Source organism: Aquarana catesbeiana, unplaced genomic scaffold (assembly GCF_042186555.1).
Source record: "Aquarana catesbeiana isolate 2022-GZ unplaced genomic scaffold, ASM4218655v1 unanchor229, whole genome shotgun sequence".
Lineage (NCBI taxonomy): Eukaryota > Metazoa > Chordata > Amphibia > Anura > Ranidae > Aquarana > Aquarana catesbeiana.
In genome coordinates this window covers 2,115,863-2,140,695 of record NW_027362656.1, presented here as the reverse complement: position 1 = coordinate 2,140,695, position 24,833 = coordinate 2,115,863, and the positions used below count along the sequence as shown (strand labels likewise).

Here is a 24,833-nt window from a genome sequence, read left to right as displayed (position 1 = left end):
CCAGGTGGAGGTAATGCAACCTTGGATTTCATCAAGATGAGGTGGTTTGGACTTAGAAGTTCTGGTCCCTTGATTCCATCGACAGTTAAAGGATGAAAGGTTGACAATGGCCATGACTTCATAAAATAGTGCTCTAAGGGAAGCATCATCTAGTCTACTTGAACATTGGACCGTTGTAGCACTTAGCACATTACGAATGGTTCTAATTTGTCTCTCCCAGACTCCACCTGCATGACTTGCAGAAGGAGCATTGAGGATAAACTCACATTGTTTATCAGCTAGGAAAGTTTCTATTTCAAGTTCTGCATTCACTATGTTACCGAAGTCAGGAGGATGGTAACATCTAGGTATCTTGATTTCCCTTAAAGCTTTCAGACTCTTTCAGGCCTCTCACTGTTGGCTTAAGCTCTCAGGAAGTGCTTCATCTGATGCCCCTGCAACAAGGCTCCTGGAGAATGCACTTGCCACTCAGTATGAAGGGAGCTAGGAAGCATAGAGGATCATAAAGAGAAGCTGTGACTGACAGGATACCATGATGAGTTGAGGGTCGATCCTTCATGTCAATGCTGAAGGTGTCATTTTCAATTGACCACTGAATGCCAAGTACTTATGCTTCTGATGTTAAATCTGGGTTAAGTTTGAGAGGTTCACTAGTTGTTGCTCTTTCTGATGGAGCTACACAAGACTGGACTTCCCTTTTATTAGTTGTTAGTTATTAGTTGAACTTATCCAATCTTAAACCAGCATTTTTACATAATCCTTGCGCTTCGAGGATTAGATTTGTAGCTTCACTGATTGTTGAAACACTGGTTAGGCCATCGTCGACATAAAAGTTCTTCTCAATGAAAGCTGATGCTAAAGGATTTTCTGCCTTGTGTTGTTGTGCAAGATACTTGAGGCCAAAGTTGGCACATCCTGGAGAGGAACTGGCGCCGAAAAGGTTAACTGCCATTCTGTATTCTTTGGGTTCTATTTCCAACTGGCCGTTCTCCCACCAAAGGAACCTTAAGTAATTGTGCATTTCTGGGGGATGTAGAACTGGTGGAATGTCTTTTCAATGTAACATATCACAGCAACTGCTTCCTTCCTGAAGCGACAGAGGACTCCCACTAGAGAATTTATCAGGTTGGGACCTGTCAATAAGGTGTTGTTTAGGGAGATGTCTTAAAATTTGCTGAACAATCAAAGACGACTCTTAACTTGTCTGGCTTCTTGGGGTGATAAACCCCATGATGTGGGATGTACCACACTTTCTTCCTCTGATAATGATAATGGTTCTGCATCACCTTTTCTGATCCTTTCTTCCATGAATGCAGTGTAGTGTTCGTAGTACTGTTTATTGGCCTTTAACCTTTTCTTCAGAAGTCAAATAATGGCCAGCCTCTTATTGTTTGGTAGTGCCAGTTGACTGTTGTCTTTGAAGGGTAATGGCATCTCATAGTGTCCATCTTTCCTTTTCATTATGGTTTCAGAGAGAAACTGCACAAAACGGATGTCATCTTGAGACACGTACTTATCTTCATAATTTCTTTCAGAGAAGTCCATTTCTAGAGCCTTTAACACATCAGTGACCATTGGCATTTCTTTTACTGCGACTCTGTGTACAAAGCTCTGGCTACCCTGTCAATCAAGATGTGGATTTGCTGATCCTATGATGCTCCAGCCGAGCATAGTTTTTTGAGCAAAGGGTTCATCTTCAGAGCCAGTAACGACCTCCAAGGGAGCCAGTGCTATGGGCAATCGTAACCGATCAGCAGTCCGACTTTGCAGTCTTGAAGTGGCTGTAACTTGTTTGCCAAATGCTTTGTTTTTAACTTAACCCTGTAAAATACATATTATACAGGAATGGTTATTAGGAGATGTTTCCCGGTGCTGCAGTTCCTCTGAACTCCACAAGATGGTGATCTTACTTCTACTCAGACAGGAAGTCTCTATGGAAGACAGGAAGTGATGTCAGGTAAAGACAGGAAGTTCCGGGTGAGAGGTGAGTAGAGCGGAGACATTACTGGAAGTGGCAGCAGAGGAGGTAATAAGATCTTATTTTCTATTTGCACCCAGTAACCCCCGTCATGTCCGTCCTCTTCCTCCATAGTCACTGTGATGTCTTTTATCTCCAGCAGATGATGATACACACATATATAGTGTGGAAACCTAGATAAACCCAAAAAGTTAGAGGTGTTTTTAAACTAGGCGATGAGGGGGAGGGCCCAGAGGTAGAGATAGTCAGTGCAGAACACATAGGCGTCATTAAGGGGGGGCTGTTGAGGCTAGAGCCCTGAATGTGGGGCCAATAGCCCCGAGTGTCTAAGTGCCAGGTCCAGCAGTGAAGAGAAAGGGAGAGAAAAAAGGACAGACAGCAGCGGCGGCAGCCACAGTTTACCTGTGTGAGTCGGCCGTTGTGGCATCACCCACTGCACTGACTGACAGGCGGAGTGATATGCCACCCGGCCTGAGGAAAGCAGCAGGAGATAACCAGCGTGGTGACACCCCCTTCTCCCTCAACCTCCAGAGTCACGCTGAATAACGGCCGTGGTGGCTGTGACTTCGAGTGGGACAGAACGAAGGTTAAAGAAAAAAAGGTGTCACTCTCTCTCTCTGTCTCTGTGTTTCTCTCTCTCATTTGACGGGCGCAGTGGCTTAATTTGACGGGCATAGTGGTTTTATTTGACGGGCACAATGGCTTCATTTGACAGGCACAGTGGCTTCATTTGACGGGCACAAATACTTCATTTGACAGGCACAATGGCTTCATTTAACGGGCACAATGGCTTCATTTGACAGGCGCAGTGGCTTCATTTGACGGGGCGCAGTGGCTTTATTTGACGGGGCGCAGTGGCTTCATTTGACGGGGCGCAGTGGCTTCATTTGACGGGGCGCAGTGGCTTCATTTGACGGGGCGCAGTGGCTTTATTTGACGGGGCACAGTGGCTTTATTTGACGGGGCGCAGTGGCTTCATTTGACGGGGCGCAGTGGCTTCATTTGACGGGGCGCAGTGGCTGCATTTGACGGGGCGCAGTGGCTGCATTTGATGGGGCGCAGTGGCTTCATTTGACGGGGCGCAGTGGCTGCATTTGAGGGGGCGCAGTGGCTGCATTTGACGGGGCTTTTATTTTATTTTTTTTTCTACAGAGACTGCAGAGCATTGCACCCAGTTGTATTTTCCCTGGGTGGGGAAATACAATCATGTTTTACATTGTACGTCCCTATACACCATGTGCCCTATAAGAGGGGATGGGCATTATAAATGTCATAAATTTTAATATAAATAAATGTCATAAATATTTATTATTTATATTCAGTGTAATGGTCAGGTAGGTCAGTGTGGGTCAGGTAGGTCAGTGTGTGTCAGGGAGGTCAATGTGTGTCAGGTATGTCAGTTTTTAGTGGTCAGCATTGATGGGCACTGGTAAGCCATGCAGCAACCAGCAGGTGAGCTTACCCCCCTCCCACCGCACAACACCCCCCTGGTGCCAGGCTCGGACTTTGGGCTGAAGCCCCTGGTCTTTTTCTCACCTAGCAATGCCCCTGGTGGAACATATTCCAGAGAATAGTATTGGGGGCATTAGTGGTAGGTTGACTAAAGCACATAAACCCAAGGTAAGCATAGTAACAAGTCCTAGTTGCAATCTTGGAACACCCAATAAGAGTATAGCAGACATCCTAACCTGAAAAAACTCATTTCAGGAAGGTTTTAAACTCATTCCAAGGAGGTGACGTTTTGCGCTCCCCCCAAATAAAATATAGCCTTACCAGTGCCAATTAAATGCAGCCTGATCAGTGCTAATGAAATGCAGCCTTACCAGTGCCCATGAAATGCAGCCTGATCACACAGCTGTTGGTCCTGGGGTCTGGCTGCTGGAGCCTGGGGTCTGTCTGCTAGGGCCCAAGGTCTGGCTGCTGGAGCTGGGTTGCTGAGGCCAGGGGTCTGGTTGCTAGGGTCAAGGGTCTGGCTGCTGGAGCTGGGCTCTTGGTGCTGGGGTCTGGTTGCTGGGGCCAGGGGTCTGGTTGCTGGGGCCAAGAGTCTGGCTACTCGAGCTGGACTGTTCCTCCTGGGGTCTGGTTGCTGGGGCCAAGGGTCTGGTTGCTGGGGCCAAGAGTCTGGTTGCTGGGGCCAGGGGTCTGGCAGCTGGAGCTGGGCTGCTGGTGCTGGGGTCTGGGTGCTGGGGTCTGGCTGCTGGTGCTGGGGTCTGGTGTCTGGCTGCTGGTCCTGGGGTCTAGCTGCTGGTGTTGGGGAGCCATCCCAGTCAGAGAATTCCCAGCAGGAGGGGGGATGGGCAGAGGCAGAGAGAAGATTGGGAGCCGTGATTTGTAGGCTGTAGTGATTAAAAGAAAACGTTGTACTTGTCGCACAGGAGATCACTGCGCAGCGGCACCTGAAAGTGGAGAAAGAGTCCGCTTGACAGGGGAAAGTTTTTTTTTTTTCTTTTAATTGCTACAGCCTGCAGATCACGGGTGGCGCACAGTCTTCTCTCTGCCTCCGCCCACCCCCCTCCTTCCCTTTCCTGCTGTATTGACCGGACCGACCCGAACTGAAAAAAAAAGTACCCAAGCAGTAGTATGGGCTGTCCCCCCTCTGCCTCAGCTCGCAGCCTACATCCGCCTGTCACTCAGCCACAGACAGAGCGGCCGTACTCCATATGGCTGCTCGGGTTGCTCTGTCTGTCTGTGACTGAGTGACAGGTCCAGCCAGGAGATCGCCCTGCATCCGCAGGTGTCCGGGAGCCCGCAACCAAATGCGTGAGATGCTAGCGGGAGACTTGAGATGTCTGGGATAATATGCGACCGGTCTAAATTACGTGGCATGTTTACCAATACCAGGATCCTGGCGGACAAGATGGGTGAACTAGAGATACTGTTGTACGAGGAGGATTTGGATTTTGTGGGAATTTCAGAGACCTGGTTCAACGGCTCTCATGATTGGCAGGCAACCATTCAAAGGTATGCCCTTTATTGCAAGGATAGAGAGGGTAAAAAGGGGGAGGGGGGTATGCCTATATATCAAGAATTATGTACAAGTGAATGTGAGATGACATCACTAAGGGAGCTAGGGAGGAGGTGGAATCCTTATGGGTAGAGCTCCAAAGGGATGAAGCTAAGGGGAAAATAATACTGGGAGTATGCTATAGGCCCCCTAACCTGAGGGAGGAAGGGGTGACAGATCTCCTATCACAATTTGGATTAGGAGCAAGGATGGGAAGTGTTATCATAATGGGGGATTTTAATTATCCAGACATAGACTGGGCGGAGGGAACCACCGCCAGTTCCTAAAATGTCTTGCAGGACAATTTTATGGGTCAGATGGTAGACGCACCAACTAGAAATAAAGAGTTACTGGATCTACTGATTACCAACAATACAGACCTGATCACGGATGTGGAAATACGGGGCAATTTAGGTAACAGCGATCAAAGGTCAATTGGCTTCAGTATAAATCACACAAATAGGAAACATAAGGGGAATACAAAGACACTGAATTTCAAAAGAGCAAACTTCCTTAACCACTTGACGACCGCCTCACGCCGATTTACGTCGGCAAGGTGGCACGGACAGGCAAAATCACGTACATATACGTGATTTGCCTTCCGCGGGTGGGGGGTCCGATCGGACCCCCCCCCCGGTGCCCGTGGCGGTCGTCTTTTGTCCCACGGCGATCGGAGATGAGGGGGAGGCCATCCGTTCGTGGCCCCCCTCCTCGCGATCGCCGCCGGCCAATCACATCATTCCTTTGCTGCTGTATGCTAAACAGCAGCAAAGGAAATGATGTCATCTCTCCTCGGCTCGGTAATTTCCGTTCCGGCCCGAGGAGAGAAGACAGGTATGTGAGTGCACCAACACTACACACACACAGTAGAACATGCCAGGCACACAAAACACCCCGATCCCCCCCCAATCACCCCCCCCCCCCCGTCACAAACTGACACCAGCAGTTTTTTTGTTTTTTTTGTTTTTTTTTTCTGATTACTGCATTGGTGTCAGTTTGTGACAGTTACAGTGTTGGGACAGTTAGTATTACCCCCCTGTAGGTCTAGGATACCCCCCTAACCCCCCTAATAAAGTTTTAACCCCTTGATCACCCCCTGTCACCAGTGTCGCTAAGCGATCATTTTTCTGATCGCTGTATTAGTGTCGCTGGTGACACTAGTTAGGGACCTAAATATTTAGGTTCGCCGTCAGCGTTTTATAGCGACAGGGACCCCCATATACTACCGAATAAATGTTTTAACCCCTTGATGGCCCCCTAGTTAACCCTTTCACCACTGATCACCGTATAACTGTTACAGGTGACGCTGGTTAGTTTGTTTATTTTTTATAGTGTCAGGGCACCCGCCGTTTATTACCGAATAAAGGTTTAGCCCCCTGATCGCCCGGCGGTGATATGCGTCGCCCCAGGCAGCGTCAGATTAGCGCCAGTACCGCTAACACCCACGCACGCACCGTACAACTCTTTTAGTGGTATAGTATCTGATCGGATCAATATCTGATCCGATCAGATCTATACTAGCGTCCCCAGCAGTTTAGGGTTCCCAAAAACACAGTGTTAGCGGATCAGCCCAGATACCTGCTAGCACCTGCGTTTTGCCCCTCCGCCCGGCCCAGCCCAAGTGCAGTATCGATCGATCACTGTCACTTACAAAACACTAAACGCATAACTGCAGCATTCGCAGAGTCAGGCCTGATCCCTGCGATCGCTAACAGTTTTTTTGGTAGCATTTTGGTGAACTGGCAAGCACCAGCCCCAGGCAGTGTCAGGTTAGCGCCAGTAGTGCTAACACCCACGCACGCACCGTACAGCTCCCTTAGTGGTATAGTATCTGATCAGATCAATATCTGATCCGATCAGATCTATACTAGCGTCCCCAGCAGTTTAGGGTTCCCAAAAACGCAGTGTTAGCGGGATCAGCCCAGATACCTGCTAGCACCTGCGTTTTGCCCCTCCGCCCGGCCCAGCCCAGCCCACCCAAGTGCAGTATCGATCGATCACTGACACTTACAAAACACTAAATGCATAACTGCAGCGTTCGCAGAGTCAGGCCTGATCACTGCGATCGCTAACAGTTTTTTTGGTAGCTTTTTATTGAACTGGCAAGCGCCAGCGGCCTAGTACACCCCGGTCGTTGTCAAACCAGCACTGCAGTAACACTTGGTGACGTGGCGAGTCCCATAAGTGCAGTTCAAGCTGGTGAGGTGGCAAGCACAAGTAGTGTCCCGCTGCCACCAAGAAGACAGACACAGGCCCGTCGTGCCCATAATGCCCTTCCTGCTGCATTTGCCAATCCTAATTGGGAACCCACCACTTCTGCAGCGCCCGTACTTCCCCCATTCACATCCCCAATCAAATGCAGTCGGCTGCATGAGAGGCATTTTCTTTATGTCCTCCTGAGTACCCCTACCCAACGAACCCCCAAAAAAGATGTCGTGTCTGCAGCAAGCGCGAATATAGGCGTGACACCCGCTATTATTGTCCCTCCTGTCCTGACAATCCTGGTCTTTGCATTGGTGAATGTTTTGAACGCTACCATTCACTAGTTGAGTATTAGCGTAGGGTACAGCATTGCACAGACTAGGCACACTTTCACAGGGTCTCCCAAGATGCCGTCGCATTTTGAGAGACCCGAACCTGGAACCGGTTACCGTTATAAAAGTTAGTTACAAAAAAAGTGTAAAAAAAAAAAAATAGTTGTTGTTTTATTGTTCTCTCTCTCTATTCTCTCTCTCTTGTTCTGCTCTTTTTTACTGTATTCTATTCTGCAATGTTTTATTGTTATTATGTTTTATCATGTTTGCTTTTCAGGTATGCAATTTTTTATACTTTACCGTTTACTGTGCTTTATTGTTAACCATTTTTTTGTCTTCCGGTACGCCATTCACGACTTTGAATGGTTATACCAGAATGATGCCTGCAGGTTTAGGTATCATCTTGGTATCATTCTTTTCAGCCAGCGGTCGGCTTTCATATAAAAGCAATCCTAGTGGCTAATTAGCCTCTAGACTGCTTTTACAAGCCGTGGGAGGGAATGCCCCCCCCCCCACCGTCTTCTGTGTTTTTCTCTGGCTCTCCTGTCTCAACAGGGAACCTGAGAATGCAGCCGGTGATTCAGCCAGCTGACCATAGAGCTGATCAGAGACCAGAGTGGCTCCAAACATCTCTATGGCCTAAGAAACCGGAAGCTACGAGCATTTTATGGCTTAGATTTCGCCGGATGTAAATAGCGCCATTGGGAAATTGGGGAAGCATTTTATCACACCGATCTTGGTGTCATCAGATGCTTTGAGGGCAGAGGAGAGATCTAGGGTCTAATAGACCCCAATTTTTCAAAAAAGAGTACCTGTCACTACCTATTGCTATCATAGGGGATATTTACATTCCCCGAGATAACAATAAAAATGATTAAAAAAAAAAAAAAATGAAAGGAACAGTTTAAAAATAAGATGAAAAAACAAAAAAAATAATAAAGAAAAAAAAAAAAAAAGCACCCCTGTCGCCCCCTGCTCTCGCGCTAAGGCGAACGCAAGCGGCGGTCTGTCGTCAAACGTAAACAGCAATTGCACCATGCATGTGAGGTATCGCCGCGAAGGTCAGATCGAGGGCAGTAATTTTTGCAGTAGACCTCCTCTGTAAATCTAAAGTGGTAACCTTTAAAGGCTTTTAAAAATGTATTTATTTTGTTGCCACTGCACGTTTGTGCGCAATTTTAAAGCATGTCATGTTTGGTATCCATGTACTCGGCCTAAGATCATCTTTTTTATTTCATCAAACATTTGGGCAATATAGTGTGTTTTAGTGCATTAAAATTTAAAAAAGTGTGTTTTTTTCCCCAAAAAATGCATTTGAAAAATCGCTGCGCAAATACTGTGTGAAAAAAAAAAAATGAAACACCCACCATTTTAATCTGTAGGGCATTTGCTTTAAAAAAATATATAATGTTTGGTGGTTCAAAGTAATTTTCTTGCAAAAAAAAATAACTTTTTCATGTAAACAATGAGTGTCAGAAAGGGCTTTGTCTTCAAGTGGTTAGAAGAGTTGGTGATGTGTGACATAAGCTTCTAAATGTTGTGCATAAAATGCCAGGACAGTTCAAAACCCCCCCAAATTACCCCATTTTGGAAAGTAGACACCCCAAGCTATTTGCTGAGAGGCATGTCGAGTCCATGGAATATTTTATATTGCGACACAAGTTGCGGGAAAGAGACAAATTTTTTTTTTTTTTTGCACAAAGTTGTCACTAAATGATATATTGCTCAAACATGCCATGGGAATATGTGAAATTACACCCCAAAATACATTCTGCTGCTTCTCCTGAGTACGGGGATACCACATGTGTGAGACTTTTTGGGGGGCCTAGCCGCGTACGGGACCCCGAAAACCAAGCACCGCCTTCAGGCTTTCTAAGGGCGTGAATTTTTGATTTCACTCTTCACTGCCTATCACAGTTTCGGAGGCCATGGAAAGCCCAGGTGGCACAAAACCCCCCCAAATGACCCCATTTTGGAAAGTAGACACCCAAAGCTATTTGCTGAGAGGTATAGTGAGTATTTTGCAGACCTCACTTTTTGTCACAAAGTTTTGAAAATTGAAAAAAGAAAAAAAAAAAAGTTTTTTCTTATCTTTCTTCATTTTCAAAAACAAATGAGAGCTGCAAAATACTCACCATGCCTCTCAGCAAATAGCTTGGGGTGTCTACTTTCCAAAATGGGGTCATTTGGGGGGGTTTTGTGCCACCTGGGCATTCCATGGCCTCCGAAACTGTGATAGGCAGTGAAGAGTGAAATCAAAAATTTACACCCTTAGAAATCCTGAAGGCGGTGCTTGGTTTTCGGGGCCCCGTACGCGGCTAAGCTCCCAAAAAGTCCCACACATGTGGTATCCCCATACTCAGGAGAAGCAGCTGAATGTATTTTGGGGTGCAATTCCACATAGGCCCATGGCCTGTGTGAGCAATATATCATTAAGTGACAACTTTTTGTAAATATTTTTTTTTTTTGTCATTATTCAATCACTTGGGACAAAAAAAATAAATATTCAATGGGTTCAACATGCCTCTCAGCAATTTCCTTGGGGTGTCTACTTTCCAAAATGGGGTCATTTGTGGGGGTTTTGTACTGCCCTGCCCTTTTAGCACCTCAAGAAATGACATAGGCAGTCATAAACTAAAAGCTGTGTAAATTACAGAAAATGTACCCTAGTTTGTAGACGCTATAACTTTTGTGCAAACCAACAAATATATGCTTATTGACATTTTTTTTACCAAAGACATGTGGCCGAATACATTTTGGCCTAAATGTATGACTAAAATTTAGTTTATTGGATTTTTTTTATAACAAAAAGTAGAAAATATCATTTTTTTTCAAAATTTTCGGTATTTTTCCGTTTATAGCACAAAAAATAAAAACTGCAGAGGTGATCAAATACCATCAAAAGAAAGCTCTATTTGTGGGAAGAAAAGGACGCAAATTTCGTTTGGGTACAGCATTGCATGACCGCGCAATTAGCAGTTAAAGTGACGCAGTGCCAAATTGGAAAAAGACCTCTGGTCCTTAGGCAGCATAATGGTCCGGGGCTCAAGTGGTTAAACTACGAACCTTGCTAGAAGGCATAAATTGGGATAAAATCTTAGGAACAAAGAACACGGAGGAGAGATGGGTTTGCTTTAAGAGCATATTAAATAAGGGCATTAGCCAATGCATCCCATTGGGTAATAAATTTAAAAGAGCGAACAAAAGTCCTGGATGGCTTAACTCCAATGTAAAAATGCATATAAAAGCAAAGGAGAAGGCTTTCATAGAACACGAAAGACATAGCGGAGAGCAAATAAAATCCCAAGAAATCCTTTAACCAGTTGCCGCACGCCGATATACGTCGGCACAATGGCAGCGGTGGGCAAATGGGCATACCTGTACGTCCCCTTTAAGAGCCGGGGCTAGCAGGCGCGCATGCCATGTACAGCGTGACCGTGCCCGGCGATCGTGTCACAGAGCCTCAGAACGGGGAAGTGCCTATGTAAACAAGGCATTTCTTCTGCCTTGTGACATGACAGAGAGCTTTTCAGGCGCTTTTGAAGAGCTTTCCATTCATTTCAATGGAGAGGGGTGTTTTTTCACCGCCCTGCCAGTAAAAGCATTCATTGGCTTTTCAGGCGCTTTTTTTAGCGTGAAAGCGCCTGAAAAGTGCCTCAGTGTGAAAGGGGTCTAAGTGATTCTTTATACAAGTGATCTGCACTTCAGAGATTGCACAAAGCGAACATACATAGCAAACTGCACTGAAAAGCACCAGACTGCAGATGACCCTGTCTCTTTATTCCTCTGTCCTTCCACTTTGTAACATGCACTCTCTACTGTTCCTTCTGCCAGCTGTTTCCTCTTTCCTTAAACTCTCTTTACTTCACCCCTGATTCTACACCCACATGCTGATAAAACATCCAGGATGCTGGGGCGTCATATAAATCACACTCCCACATTACCTCTCTCACCCTTCTGCTTCTCCTAACCTCTGGTGACATAGCTCCAAACCCTGGTCCTCCATCATTTAACTGTGCCCAATGCTCCCATCACCCTACACCCTCTGGCAGCAGACTCAATTCACAGAACTAGGTTTCCACTCCTCTCCTTCCCAAAACCAGCCTCCTCTTCTCCTGCACCCTCTGGAATGCCCGCTCTGTCTGTAACAAACTCCCCGCCCTCCACTACCTCTTTATCACAAATTCCCTTTACCTACTTCCCATTCCCGAAACCTGGCTTCATGAATCTGACACTGCTTCTCTTGCTTCAATCTGCCATGGTGGCCTTCTCTGGACTCATTCCCCCAGACCCAGTGGATGGAAGTGAGGCAGAGTGGGAATCCTTCTAGCCCCACGCAGCACCTTATCAGGAACTTCACCCACCTCCCTCTCTGACACTTTCCTCTTCAGAGACACATTGTATTTGTCTATTTTCTCCCATTTCTCTCTTCTGAAATCCCCACAATCATTCTCAGTGACTTCAACATTCCTTTTAATGCTAATACTCCTGCTAATTCTAAACTTCTCAATCTAAACTCCTCTTTTGACATGAAGCAATGAATACAGGCTTCTACCCACTCCAATGGTAACGCCCTTGATCTTGTATTCTCCTATCTATGAACTCCATGCAACCTCACCAACAATCTGTAGTGCATTCTATATGTGTGTGTATATTATATGTATGTATGCATATACGTACACCTACAGTACTGAGATATTGACCAGGCCAGAATTTGTCAGAATTGGGACAGACGGTGACTCTGTGCTATGTTAATTAGTTTATGACTGCAGCTGTCCATAGCTAGGGGTCATTGTCTGTTACTCAGAAGGCAGAACAAAAGCACAAATAATGACTCTGTGCTATGTTAATAATAATAATAAAAGACCACCTCAAGGGTCAACCCAAGTGGTAGTTTTATGACTGCAGCTGTTCCCAGCTTAGGGTCATTATCTGTCACTCTGAAGGACAGAATCAGATCAAAGGCCTAACAGAATTGGCCAATCAAATTGCTTGTCTTTATCACCCATGGGAAGAAAATGTGTATAAGAGGGAAGGCCCTGTTTGGCTAAAATGTGACAGGAGAAACTGGGTTCTCTGAATGTTGCATGAATATCCTATCATCATCTACCATGTTTATACCTCTGTTGGATTTGGTCATCTGTTGAGTCAATAAATGCATTCTCTGGAAGAACTAATTTGCGATCAACATAGCCCCCATCTACATCACCAATCTCATCTGCAGATATCGCCCAAATCGTCCCCTCCGCTCCTCCCAGGACCTCCTGCTCTCTAGCTCCCCTGTTACCTCCTCCCATGCTCGCCTTCAGGACTTCTCTAGAGCCTCTCCCATCCTCTGGAACTCCCTGCCCCAGTATGTCCGATCAACCCCTACCCTGTCCACCTTTAGGAGTTCCCTGAAAACTCATTTATTCAGGGAAGCCTACCCCGCACCCACCTAACAACTGTCCCCGAGCCACCCCATCAAATCATTCTCTGCAGCTATTACCTTTTGTACCACCACCCCCTCCCTTTAGACTGTAAGCTCTACGAGCCGGGCCCTCCTGTACCTTTTGTATTGAACTGTACTGTAATTGTGTTGTCCCCTATACATTGTAAAACGCTGAGTAAACTGTTGGCGCTATATAAATCATGTATAATAATAATATAGTAATAATTTGCTGCGGGAAATGACTCACATTATAATAATAATAAATGAATAATCACCATTCCACTACTACATCTCTACACAATCCTCTCCCACTCTCTGATCACCACCTTATTGTCATGGTTATGCAATAGAGTTTGTTTGTCAGATTACCTGTCTCCATGTGTTCATCTCCAAAGACCAGCTGTCTCTCACCTGACTGCTTTTATTAACTCTCCTCTAGCATGGCTCCACCCCAGCTCCTATCAGAGAACTTTATATTAACCTCTGCACTGCAGGTCAGCCCTGCTGATCAACCTTTGTGTGTTTGGCTTCCTGTTCCTGCCTGCCGTGTGTGCTATGTTTATTTCTGTTACCGACCTTGGCGTGTTCTATACTATTCCTGTCTGCTCATGACCCTGACCTTTTGGCATGTCCTCAACTATCCCTGTTTGCCTGTGACCCTGAACCTTGGCGTGTACTCTGTTGTCCTTGTCTGCTTGTGGCCCTGACCTTGGCTTATTCCTTTACTATCCCTATCCTTCTGTTGCCTACTGTGGGTGTGAGCTGGGGGGTCGTGACCTGGAGCCAGTTGCAGCCCAGTCCATCCTCACCACTAGCGGCTCTGGTGAACACCTGCTGGCTCTTAGACTCCACGCCCCAGGGAATCCTACACTCTAACCCCGTTGGGATCCGTGTTGGTGTCCCAGCGGCCCTGCCTTCCTTATACCCGGACTGCCATCCGCAGCAGTCAGCCGTAGGGTCGACTAGCTTGTGGTGCACTCCTGATCCCAACGGTGTGCATCTGTCACCTAACCTCATGGTGACCTGATACTTATTAGTTTCTCTATCTCCCTGTCTTCCACCTCCTCTCCCTCCAGCCGCCTAACAGTTACCCCTAGAAACCTTCGCCACTTCAACCCTTCTCTTCTCTGCTACTGACCACCTCTATGACAAAATCTCATCTCCGTCTTGCCCCAACCTAACCACTTCTGTCTACAACATCTAACTGTCATCCTCCCTAGACAAGCTCGCCCCCCCTCAACACACACAGAACCAGGCCCCGACCCCTACAATCCTGGCAAACAGATGACACCAGACGTCTCAAAAAACATAGCAGCGCTCTTGAGCACCTGAGGCATAAGACTAAGTCTCAGAAAGACTAAAACGTCTATAAATCTGCCCTCCAAAAATACAATTCCTGCCTCCTCACTGCCAAGCAGACCTATTTTATCACTTTCATTAACACCTTCTCATCCAGTCCCCATCAACTCTTCTCTACCTTTAACTCTCTTCTTCATCATCCATAGCCTCCACGTACTAACTCACTCACTGCCAAGGACATCGCCAATAACTTCAAAAATAAGATTGATTCAATTTGTGAGAAGATCTCCAAGGCCCATATACATCCCCCACTTAACACAACATGTCCACAGGTACAATCATTCTTTCCCTCATTCATGTCTAAACTATGTGGCATGTTCACCAATGCCAGGAGCATAGCGGACAAGATGGGTAAACTAGAGATACTGTTGTACGAGGAGGATTTGGATTTTGTGGGAATTTCAGAGACCTGGTTCAACAGCTCTCATGATTGGCTGGCAAACATTCAAGGGTATACCCTTTACCGCAAGGATAGAGAGGGTAAAAAAGGGGGAGGGGTATGCCTATATATCAAGAATAATGTACAAGTGAATGTGAGAGATGACATCACTGAGGGAGTTAGGGAGGAGGTGGAATCCTTATGGGTAGAGCTCCAAAGGGATGAAGCTAAAGGGAAAATAATACTGGGAGTATGCTATAGGCCCCCTAACCTGAGGGAGGAAGTGGAGACAGATCTCCTATCACAATTTGGATTAGCAGCAAGCATGTGAAGTGTTATCATAATGGGGGATTTTAATTATCCAGACATAGACTGGGCGGAGGGAACCATGCATTCATTTAAGGCTCACCAGTTCCTTAATGTCTTGCAGGACAATTTTATGGGTCAGACGCACCAACTAGAAATAAAACATTACTGGATCTACTGATTACCAACAATACAGACCTGATCACGGATGTGGAAATACGAGGCAATTTAGGTAACAGCGATCACAGGTCAATTAGTTTCAGTATAAATCACACAAATAGGAAATATAAAGGGAATACAAAGACACTGAATTTCAAAAGAGCCAACTTCCCTAAACTACAAACCTTGCTAAAAGGCATACGTTGGGATAAAATATTAGGAACAAAGAATACGGAGGAGAGATGGGTTTGCTTTAAGAGCATATTAAAAAAGGGCATTAGCCAATGTATCCCATTGAGTAATAAATTTAAAAGCGAACAAAAGTCCTGGATGGCTTAACTCCAATGTAAAAATGCATATAAAAGCAAAGGAGAAGGCCTTCAAAAAATACAGGGTTGAGGAATCATCCTCAGAATTCAGACTTTATAAAGACTGCAACAAGAAATGTAAGGGTGCAATTAGGACGGCTAAGATAGAACATGAAAGACACATAGCGGAGGAGAGCAAAAAAATCCCAAGAAATTCTTTAAGTATGTAAACAGTAAAAAAGGAGGACAGACCATATTGGCCCCATAAAGAATGAGGAAGGACATCTGGTTACAAAGGATGGGGAGATGGCAAAGGTATTGAATTTATTCTTCTCCTCAGTCTTCACAAATGAATCGGGGGGCTTCGGTAACCAAAACTGCAGTGTTTATCCTCATGACACATCACAGGAAGCACCTCCATGCTTAACAGAGGACAGAATTAAAATGAGACTTGAGAAACTTAACATTAATAAATCACGGGGACCAGATGGCTTGCATCCGAGGGTACCTAGGGAACTCAGTCAAGTGATTGCCAGACGGTTTTTCCTAATTTTTACAGACAGTCTACTGACTGGAATGGTACCAGCTGATTGGAAAAATGCCAATGTAGCACCAATATTTAAAAAGGGCCCAAAATACATCCCTGGGAATTACAGACCAGTTAGCCTAACATCAATAGTATGTAAACTCTTGGAGGGGATGATAAGGGACTATATACAAGATTTTAGTAATAAGAACGATATCATTAGCAGTAATCAGCATGGATTCATGAAGAATCGTTCTTGCCAAACCAATCTATTAACCTTCTATGAGGAGGTGAGTTGCCTTCTAGATAAAGGAAGGCCCGTAGACGTGGTGTATCTGGATTTTGCAAAAGCATTTGACACAGTTCCCCATAAACGTTTACTGTACAAAATACGGTCCGTTGGCATGGACCATAGGGTGAGTACATGGATAGAAAACTGGCTACAAGGGCGAGTTCAGAGGGTGGTGATAAATGGGGAGTACTCGGAATGGACAGGGGTGGGTAGTGGGGTTCCCCAGGGTTCTGTGCTGGGACCAATCCTATTTAATTTGTTCATAAACGACCTGGAGGATGGGATAAACAGTTCAATCTCTGTATTTGCAGATGATACTAAGCTAAGCAGGGCAATAACTTCTCCGCAGGATGTGGAAACCTTGCAAAAAGATCTGAACAAATTATTGGGGTGGGCAACTACATGGCAAATGAGGTTCAATGTAGAAAAATGTAAAATAATGCATTTGGGTGGCAAAAATATGAATGCAATCTATACACTGGGGGGAGATCTTCTGTGGGAATCTAGGATAGAAAAGGACCTGGGGGTCCTAGTAGATGATAGGCTCAGCAATGGCATGCAATGCCAAGCTGCTGCTAACAAAGCAAACAGAATATTGGCATTAAAAAGTGGATCAACTCCAGAGATAAAATGATAATTCTCCCACTCTACAAGACTCTGGTCCGGCCGCACCTAGAGTATGCTGTCCAGTTCTGGGCACCAGTCCTCAGGAAGGATGTACTGGAAATGGAGCGAGTACAAAGAAGGGCAACAAAGCTAATAAAGGGTCTGGAGGATCTTAGTTATGAGGAAAGGTTGCGAGCACTGAACTTATTCTCTCTGGAGAAGAGGCGCTTGAGAGGGGATATGATTTCAATATACAAATACTGTACTGGTGACCCTACAATAGAAATAAAACTTTTTTGCAGAAGAGAGTTTAACAAGACTCGTGGCCATTTATTAAAATTAAAAGAAAAGAGGTTTAACCTTAAACTATGTAGAAGGTTCTTTACTGTAAGAGCGGCAAGGATGTGGAATTCCCTTCCACAGGCGGTGGTCTCAGCGGGGAGCATCGATAGCTTCAAGAAACTATTAGATAAGCACCTGAATGACCGCAACATACAGGGATATACAATGCAATACTGACACATAATCACACATAGGTTGGACTTGTGTCTTTTTTAAACCTCACCTACTATGTAACCCTGCAACTATTGATGAGGCTGTTCATCCTTATTCTAACGCCCACCTAACCACCTACTCTCTGGACCCTGCTCCCTCACAAATGCTACGGTCACACTCTAGCTCAATTCTACATTCTCTAACCCACATCTTCAATCTCTCCTTCTCTTCTGGCATCTTCCCCAACATGCGCTAGTCACCTCCATTCTTAAAAAGCCCTCACTGGATCCCACTAATCTTAACAACCTATGCCACATCTCCTTACTCCACCTTTCCTCCAAACTCCTTGAACGTCTGGTCTACAACTGACTGGGTGACCATCTGACTGAGAACAAACTTTTTGATCCTCTTCAGTCTAGATTTCACCCTCAACACTCCACAGAAACTGCTATCCTTATGGAGAAAGCTAAAACCAATGGAAGCTGTTCTGTACTCCTTCTCCTGGACCTCTCTGCTGCCTTTGATACGGTGGACCACCCCCTCCTCCTCAAAAAACTACCCCTTTGGTCTCCATGACTGTACTTTTCACTGTTTCTCATCCTACCTATCCCACCGCAACTTCAGTGTTACTTATAATTCTACTCCCTCTTCTCTTCCTTTCTCTGGTGGGGTTTCCCAAGGTTCTGTTCTTGGACCTCTCCTATTCTCAGTCTACACCCTTCTCCCTGGGTCAGTTGATTGCCTCCCATGGCTTTCAATATCATTTCTACGCTGATGACACCCAAATCTATCTCTCTACCTCTTAGCTCACAGCATCAGGCTCCTCACACATTACCACTTCCTCAAACTCAACCTATCCAAAATAGAGCTAATAATATTTCCTCCCCCATGTGCCTCTTCCTCTGATTTCTCTGTCAAAATCAACGGCACAACTATAAACCCGTCCCTGCATGCCAAGGTCCTAGGTCCCATATCCACTGACTGTCCGCAGCTTGCAGCTTCAACCTCTGCAACATTTCCAAGAAATGCCCTTTTCTAACCAATGGCACCACAAAGCTAATTCACCCCCTGGTCACCTGCAAGTCCCTCCTCATTGGCTTACCCTTACATAGGCTCCTCCCCCTTCCATTCATCATGAATGCTGCTGCCAGACTCATCCACCTCGCAAACTGCTCAGTGCCTGCTACTCCTCTCTGCCAATCCCCCCACTGGCTGCCATTCAGTGTCCTCCACCCCTCTCTGCCAATCCCTCCACTGGCTGCCATTCAGTGTCCTCCACCCCTCTCTCCTAATCCCTCCACTGGCTGCCATTCAGTGTCCTCCACCCCTCTCTGCCAATCCCGCCACTGGCCGCCATTCAGTGTCCTCCACCCCTCTCTGCCAATCCCTCTATTGGCTTCCACTCACCCAATGAGTTAAATTCAAACTACTAACAATAACTTACAAAGCCATCCACGACTCAACTCCGACCTACATCACTAACCTAGTCTCAAAACACCAACCAAATTGTTGTCTTTGTTCCTCCCAAGACCTCCTGCTCTCTAGCTCCCTTGTAACCTCCTCCCATGCTCACCTCCAGGACTTCTCGTATCCTATGAAACTCCCTACCCCGATCTGTCCGACTATTGCCTACTCTGTTTGCTTTTAGACGATCCCTGAAAACTCATCTCTGCAGAGAAGCCTATCCTGCCCCCACCTAATAACTGTACTTTTATTTTCTCCAATTACTTTTTTTTTTTTCATTTCAAACTTTTTTATTGTTGTGCATTTCCAAGTTACAAACATTGTTAGACATATTGCATTTTAAGAAACAGATAAACATAAGCATATATGTGATATAATCAAGGGTACGTAGATTAATCTTTTGAACAAATAATTGGGTAAATAAGTTCAATATCCTTATGCTGTATAATTTTCCTGGGTTGTAACCGTGTTTCTCATTCATATAACTAAGTTCTAGAAGAAATGCAACAGGCATTTTTCATGTTGGGGAAGGGTCAGGTAAAGGGAAGGGGGTAGGGGGAGGGAGGGGGAAAGGAGGGGAACATGCATGAATAATTATCAAGAGTTATATCATAGTGATTTCATTATACCAATTAGAACAGGAGTTCCACATTTGTCTCAGCTTGGTGTTAGATTGGTTGTTGTTGAATAGAAGTCTCTCGTAATTGTGGTGAGTCTGAACCATTGTAACTACTTCTTGAACAACTGGGGGTTTAGTAGTTTTCCAGAGTTTTGTTATGTTGCACCTAGCTGCCAGTAATATGTGGGTTATTGCTTTCCTGTGAGCTATAGGTATGAGATCTATATTTAAATTTAGTAAAGCTAGATCAGGCGATGGTAGTATGGTTGATCCTGTAATTTGTGAAAGGATCAAGAAGACTTCCTGCCAGTATTTTAATTGTGGGCATTCCCATAGGATGTGGATTAAAGATCCCTTTGATCCACATTTCCTCCAGGACTCTGGAGATGTTTGATGGTCAAATGTAGCTATTTTATCTGGGGTTAAGTACCTCTTTTGAATTATGTTTTGCGTGAGTTCCCACAGTGCTGTGCATTTTATGGCATCATATGTGGATTTGAGAGCTCGCCATTCTGAACCTGAGTATGATCTGCCTAGATCTCGCTCCCATTGGTCAAAAGCCAGGGAGTGGTGGAATTGTTTTTTTTTCCTGTAGAAGCTTATAAAATAGGGAAATACCTTTATTTCCAGGGACATGTGGCGAATAAAATGTGATAACCTGTGTGGGGATAGAGATTAGTAGTTGTGGGTTGTTTTTGAGACAGTGTGTGATTTGTAGATATTGGTAGTGTCATTCTGGCCTAGATTTAGCTCCTGTTTTAAGGTTTTGGAAAGGTTTGATCTTATCATTGTGCAGTAGTTTATTTAGGGATAGGGTTTCTTGTTTGGACCATTTATGCGTGTGGAGGTCAGGGATGAGCGAGTTGAGGACAGATAGGGGTAGTTGTTGGAGTGCTTCTCCAGGAGGTGGATGTGAGTTTACGCCATGCCCTGACTGTGGCTGTCATGGTTAATGGGAGGTATTTGGGGGGATTTGTCTTTGGATGTATGCTACATATTCAATTTTTTAGATCTTTACCTGGGATTGTATATTTTTTTATGGTCCCCCATCTAGTAGAGGGTATTGTAAGGAACCATTCTTTTAGTTGGGCTAATATGCTAGCTGTATGATAGTCTGCTATGTCTACTAGGCCTGAACCCCCTACTGATCTGTGTTTGATTAGTCTACTTTTAGCCACTCGTGGTTTTTTCCATGCCCATATGAATTTTTGTAGGGATGTTTGGAGGGAGTTGGTGAAGCTGTTAGGTATTGGGATAGGTAAGGTTCGAAAGAGGTACAGAAGTTGAGGGAGAATGGTCATCTTAAATGTCGTAAGTCTGCCGGCCCATAAGAATTCGTGTTTTCCTAGTTGGTGAAGAGACTGGGTACATTTTTGTCTATATCTGGTGTAGTTTTCTTTGTAAAGGTTCTTTAAGTGTCTTGTTAATGTGATTTCGAGATATTCTATGCCTGTTTCTGCCCATTGAAATGGGAATTTTGAGGCTAATGCCCTGTACACATGACCGGTTTTGCCGTCGGAATAAACTCTGAAGGTTTTTCCAATGAAATTCCGCTCAAGCTGTCTTGCATACACACAGTCACACCAAATTCCAACCGTCAAGAATGCAGTGATGTATAACACGTATGACGGGACTAGAAAATGGAAGTTCAATAGCCAGTACGCCACCCTTTGGGCTCCTTCTGCTAATCTCGTCGGAACAACATACAGACGAGCAGTTTTTCCGATATTAATTTGTTCAGTCGGCAAAATATAGAACATGTTCTCTATCTAAGTCCGTCTGAATTTTCGACGGAAAAAGTCCGATGGGGCATACACAGGATCGGACTTTTTCTGATGGAAATTCTGACCGTGTGTACACGGCATAAGAGATTACAGGTTGTGCCATCTACCCTTAGGTCTAGGATGTGTGAGTTTACGCCATGCCCTGACTGTGGCTGTCATGGTTAATGGGAGGAATTTGGGGGGATTTGTTAGCTTTGTAATATAACAGTTTACCAAATTCAAGTAGTAAAGAGTTCACCGCTGGTAGAGACGAATGTGGATTGGTGAGCATCAATATGATGTCGTCGGCGAATAGGCTTATCTTGTGATTGTAATCCCCCACTAGAAGACCTGAGATTAGTTTGGAATTTTGAATGCTTTCTGCCAGTGGTTCAATAAATAGATTAAAGATAAGGGGTGATAGGGGGCATCCTTGACGTGTGCCATTAGATATCTGAAAGGGGGTGGAGAGCATTTCTCCTACGTAAACTCGGGCAGAAGGGGCAGAGTATAATGCCATTATGGCGGATAATATGGTGTCCTTGAATCCGAACTTGATAAGAACCTCTCTCATATATCCCCAGTGAACCCTGCCGAAAGCCTTCTCTGCGTCCAGCGATAGCAGCAGAGAAGGCGTTTCGTCAGTACTGACTGTGTGGATGAGGCCTATGAGTCTTCTCGTATCGTCCGATGATTGCCTGCCTTTGATGAATCCTGTTTGATCTGCATTAATGGGAAGGGGGAGAAATTTGGTTATTCTAAAGGCTAACATTTTTGCTTATAATTTTAAATCTACATTGAGTAGGGAGATAGGGCTAAAATTTTGGGGGTCTCTGGGCTTTTACCTGGTTTAGGTAGGGCGACAATTACTGCTGACATCATTTCAGGGGGAAACATTGAGGAGGAGGCAGTGTCAGTGTAGAGGTTTTGAAGGTGGGGGCTAAGTATAAAACCAAACGGTTTGTAGTATTCTCCTGGGAGGCCATCTGGTCCAGGAAATTTACCAGATGGAAGGGAATGGATTGCTTGGGCAATTTCTTGCTTTGAGAAGGGAGAATTCAATTCTTTTAGGTGGTCTTCAATAAGGGTGGGGAGATGTATTTTGGATAGGAATTGTTGGATTAGGTCTTGAGATGGTTGGGGGGGGTGTTTTTGTCAATTTTGAGGTTGTATAGGGAGTCATAATATGAGCTAAAAGCATTGGCTATGTCTTGTGGGTTGATTAATTTTTCATTTGTAAGAGGGTGGAAAATACGGGGGATTAAGGTCTTGATACGTTGGCCATGAATACGTTGCGCCATGGCCTTCCCTGCCTTCTTAGAGGAAGAGTAGGATGTGGCTTTGAGCTTGTGATGTGCTTGTTCATAAGAATTTAAGAGAAGAGCTCTTAATTCTTGGCGGAGGGTTAACAGTTTAATTTTTAAGTCGTGGGTTGGGTTTAGCTTGTTTTGGGCGTCGGTGTTTGAGATTGCAGTGGTAAGCTCATCTAGACGCTGCGTCCTCCTCTTTTTTGCCAATGAGCTTAGCTGAATCAATATTCCTCCTATGTAGGTTTTTATGTGCCATCCAGAGTGTAGAGGAGTGGGGGATAGATCCTTGGTTGTTTAGAAAAAAGTCTGTCAAGTGGTCTTGTATTTGTTTAGCATATGGGGACATTTGCATGACCTGAGTATTGGCTTTCCAGATTCTCGATGGGTTTGAGGATGTAGAGGGTGCAATGGTGATGCTCACTGGAGCATGGTCCGACCATGTAATGGGATCTATAGTCGAATTATGAATTTTTTGTAGTACCCACTTGTCAACTAGGAAATAATCGATTCGAGAGTACGAATTGTGCGGGGCCGAGAAATAGGTGTAGTCTTTCTGTGTCGTGCGAAGGCATCTCCAGACGTCATGAAGATCATGGGATTGAAGAAAGTTCAGCATGGGTGAAGAATGTCTGGGGGTGGAGTTGGAGGTATCCAGTGCTTATGTCCGGTATTATGTTGAAGTCCCTGCATATGATCAAGGAGCCTTGTCTGTGTTTGTTGATATTTTTCATTGCCTTGTTTAAAAGGCAAATTTGATGTGAGTTTGGGGCCTATTGTATATGCATGCTAAGGTATACTTGGAACCTGCTATAGTGCAGATCAGAGATCGATATCTACCATTGGGGTCAGATATTTTCTCGTGGAGAAGAAAATCAGTGGATTTATTTATTGCAACCAGCACTCCTCTCTTCTTTTTGTCCTGGTTGGATGCTAGGAAGATGTGAGGGAAGTCTTTGTGGTCGCATGGAGGGGAGGCAGAGTCAATAAAGTAGGTTTCTTGGGTGCAGATTATGCGTGACTGTTTTGCTGTCTGCCACAGTGCTGTCCTTTTCGCGGGATGGTTTGGCCCTTTCACATTTAGTGAAATGATTTTAAGTGTCATGGAGTGTGTGTTGTCTTAAGATCGTTAGTGTACTCATAGTTCTGTTGGGGTGAGTGGTGTCAACATAGATCAAAAACAAAACTTGCATAACTGTGAAAACCTTTTGCAAAATCAAATATATAGAGTGGGGGGAAACAGTTCACTTGGAACTAGCGTGACGGCTTAGGTGCCACCAAAGAGACATTGAGTGGATGAGTGTGATAGCACCGACACTTATTGGTTGTCAGCGGTTTCTAGATCAGATCCCGGATTGAGATTTGGACCAGGGTCAGGGATGTTATGAGCTCCATGTTGGGGGCTTGGGTGGGTATGATGCCCCATTCTCCAAGTAGGGAGAGGCCTTGTTCTAGAGATGAAATTGTATATGTGGTTCCATTGCGTTCCACCCTTATTTTGGTGGGGTGTCTCCATTTATATGGTATTTTGTTGTTGCGGAGCGATTTGTTAATCGTATTAAGCTGTCTGCGTAGATCCAGGGTGTATATAGATAAGTCCGCGCAGATTTGTATGTAAGAGTAGGGATCAAGGAGTTTCCCCAAGGTACGTGACTTCCACAGTATTGGGAGATGTCTTGGGCAGGCATGGTTTCTGGTACCTCCCTTAATTTCACATTGTTGCGCCTCGAGCGATCCTCGAGGTCTGCGATTTTTGCAAGCATCCAGTGCCTTTCTTCCTCACTTTCCTCATTGGCACAAATTATGTCATTGACTGTTTTAGTAATATACTTGGTTAACCCTTTCTCCCATCATGGACATTTCTTTAGAAAATTTATAGGTGATGTTAGTAAAATCTGCATGCAGAGAGCGGTGTAATGTGAGAAGCATCTCTTTAAGCTGGGTGTCCAATACAGGCTGGTTAGAGGTGGGGAGCTGGCAATGGGGGATTGGAGCTCTGCTTGTTATATGGCAGGGGGTTTTTCTGTGACTTAACCCTGCATCTGTAGCTGCTGGGTCCAGTCTCATTCTTGCTTTAGCTGGGCTTGAGCAGGCAGGGCTGTGGAGTGGAGAAGCACTTCTGGGAGAGGATCTCCCAGTACCTCCATCTGCAGCAGGAAGATCTGAGTAATGGTTGCTGCATGGTGTGGAAGAGGGGGCCGGGCTGCCGGCGCCATCTTTAGCTCCTTCACCTTCAAGCCAGTGAAAGTAAGATGTGAGCTTTTTTGGTTTACAGTCACCCTGCCCTTTCCACGACATCTCCG

General features: G+C 45.1%; 2 protein-coding genes across 2 annotated transcripts in view; both read left to right on the top strand.

The window, feature by feature from the left end:
- Window positions 1-24,833, top strand: part of LOC141121776 (uncharacterized) — a 427,874-nt gene that overhangs the window by 79,694 nt on the left and 323,347 nt on the right. The window lies entirely within an intron of this gene.
- The window catches only part of LOC141121767 (uncharacterized), a 65,311-nt gene continuing 42,404 nt past the window's right edge, over window positions 1,927-24,833 (top strand). The window contains 1 exon segment of the mRNA XM_073611486.1: window positions 1,927-2,026. The gene's annotated coding sequence lies outside the window, so the exon portion shown is untranslated.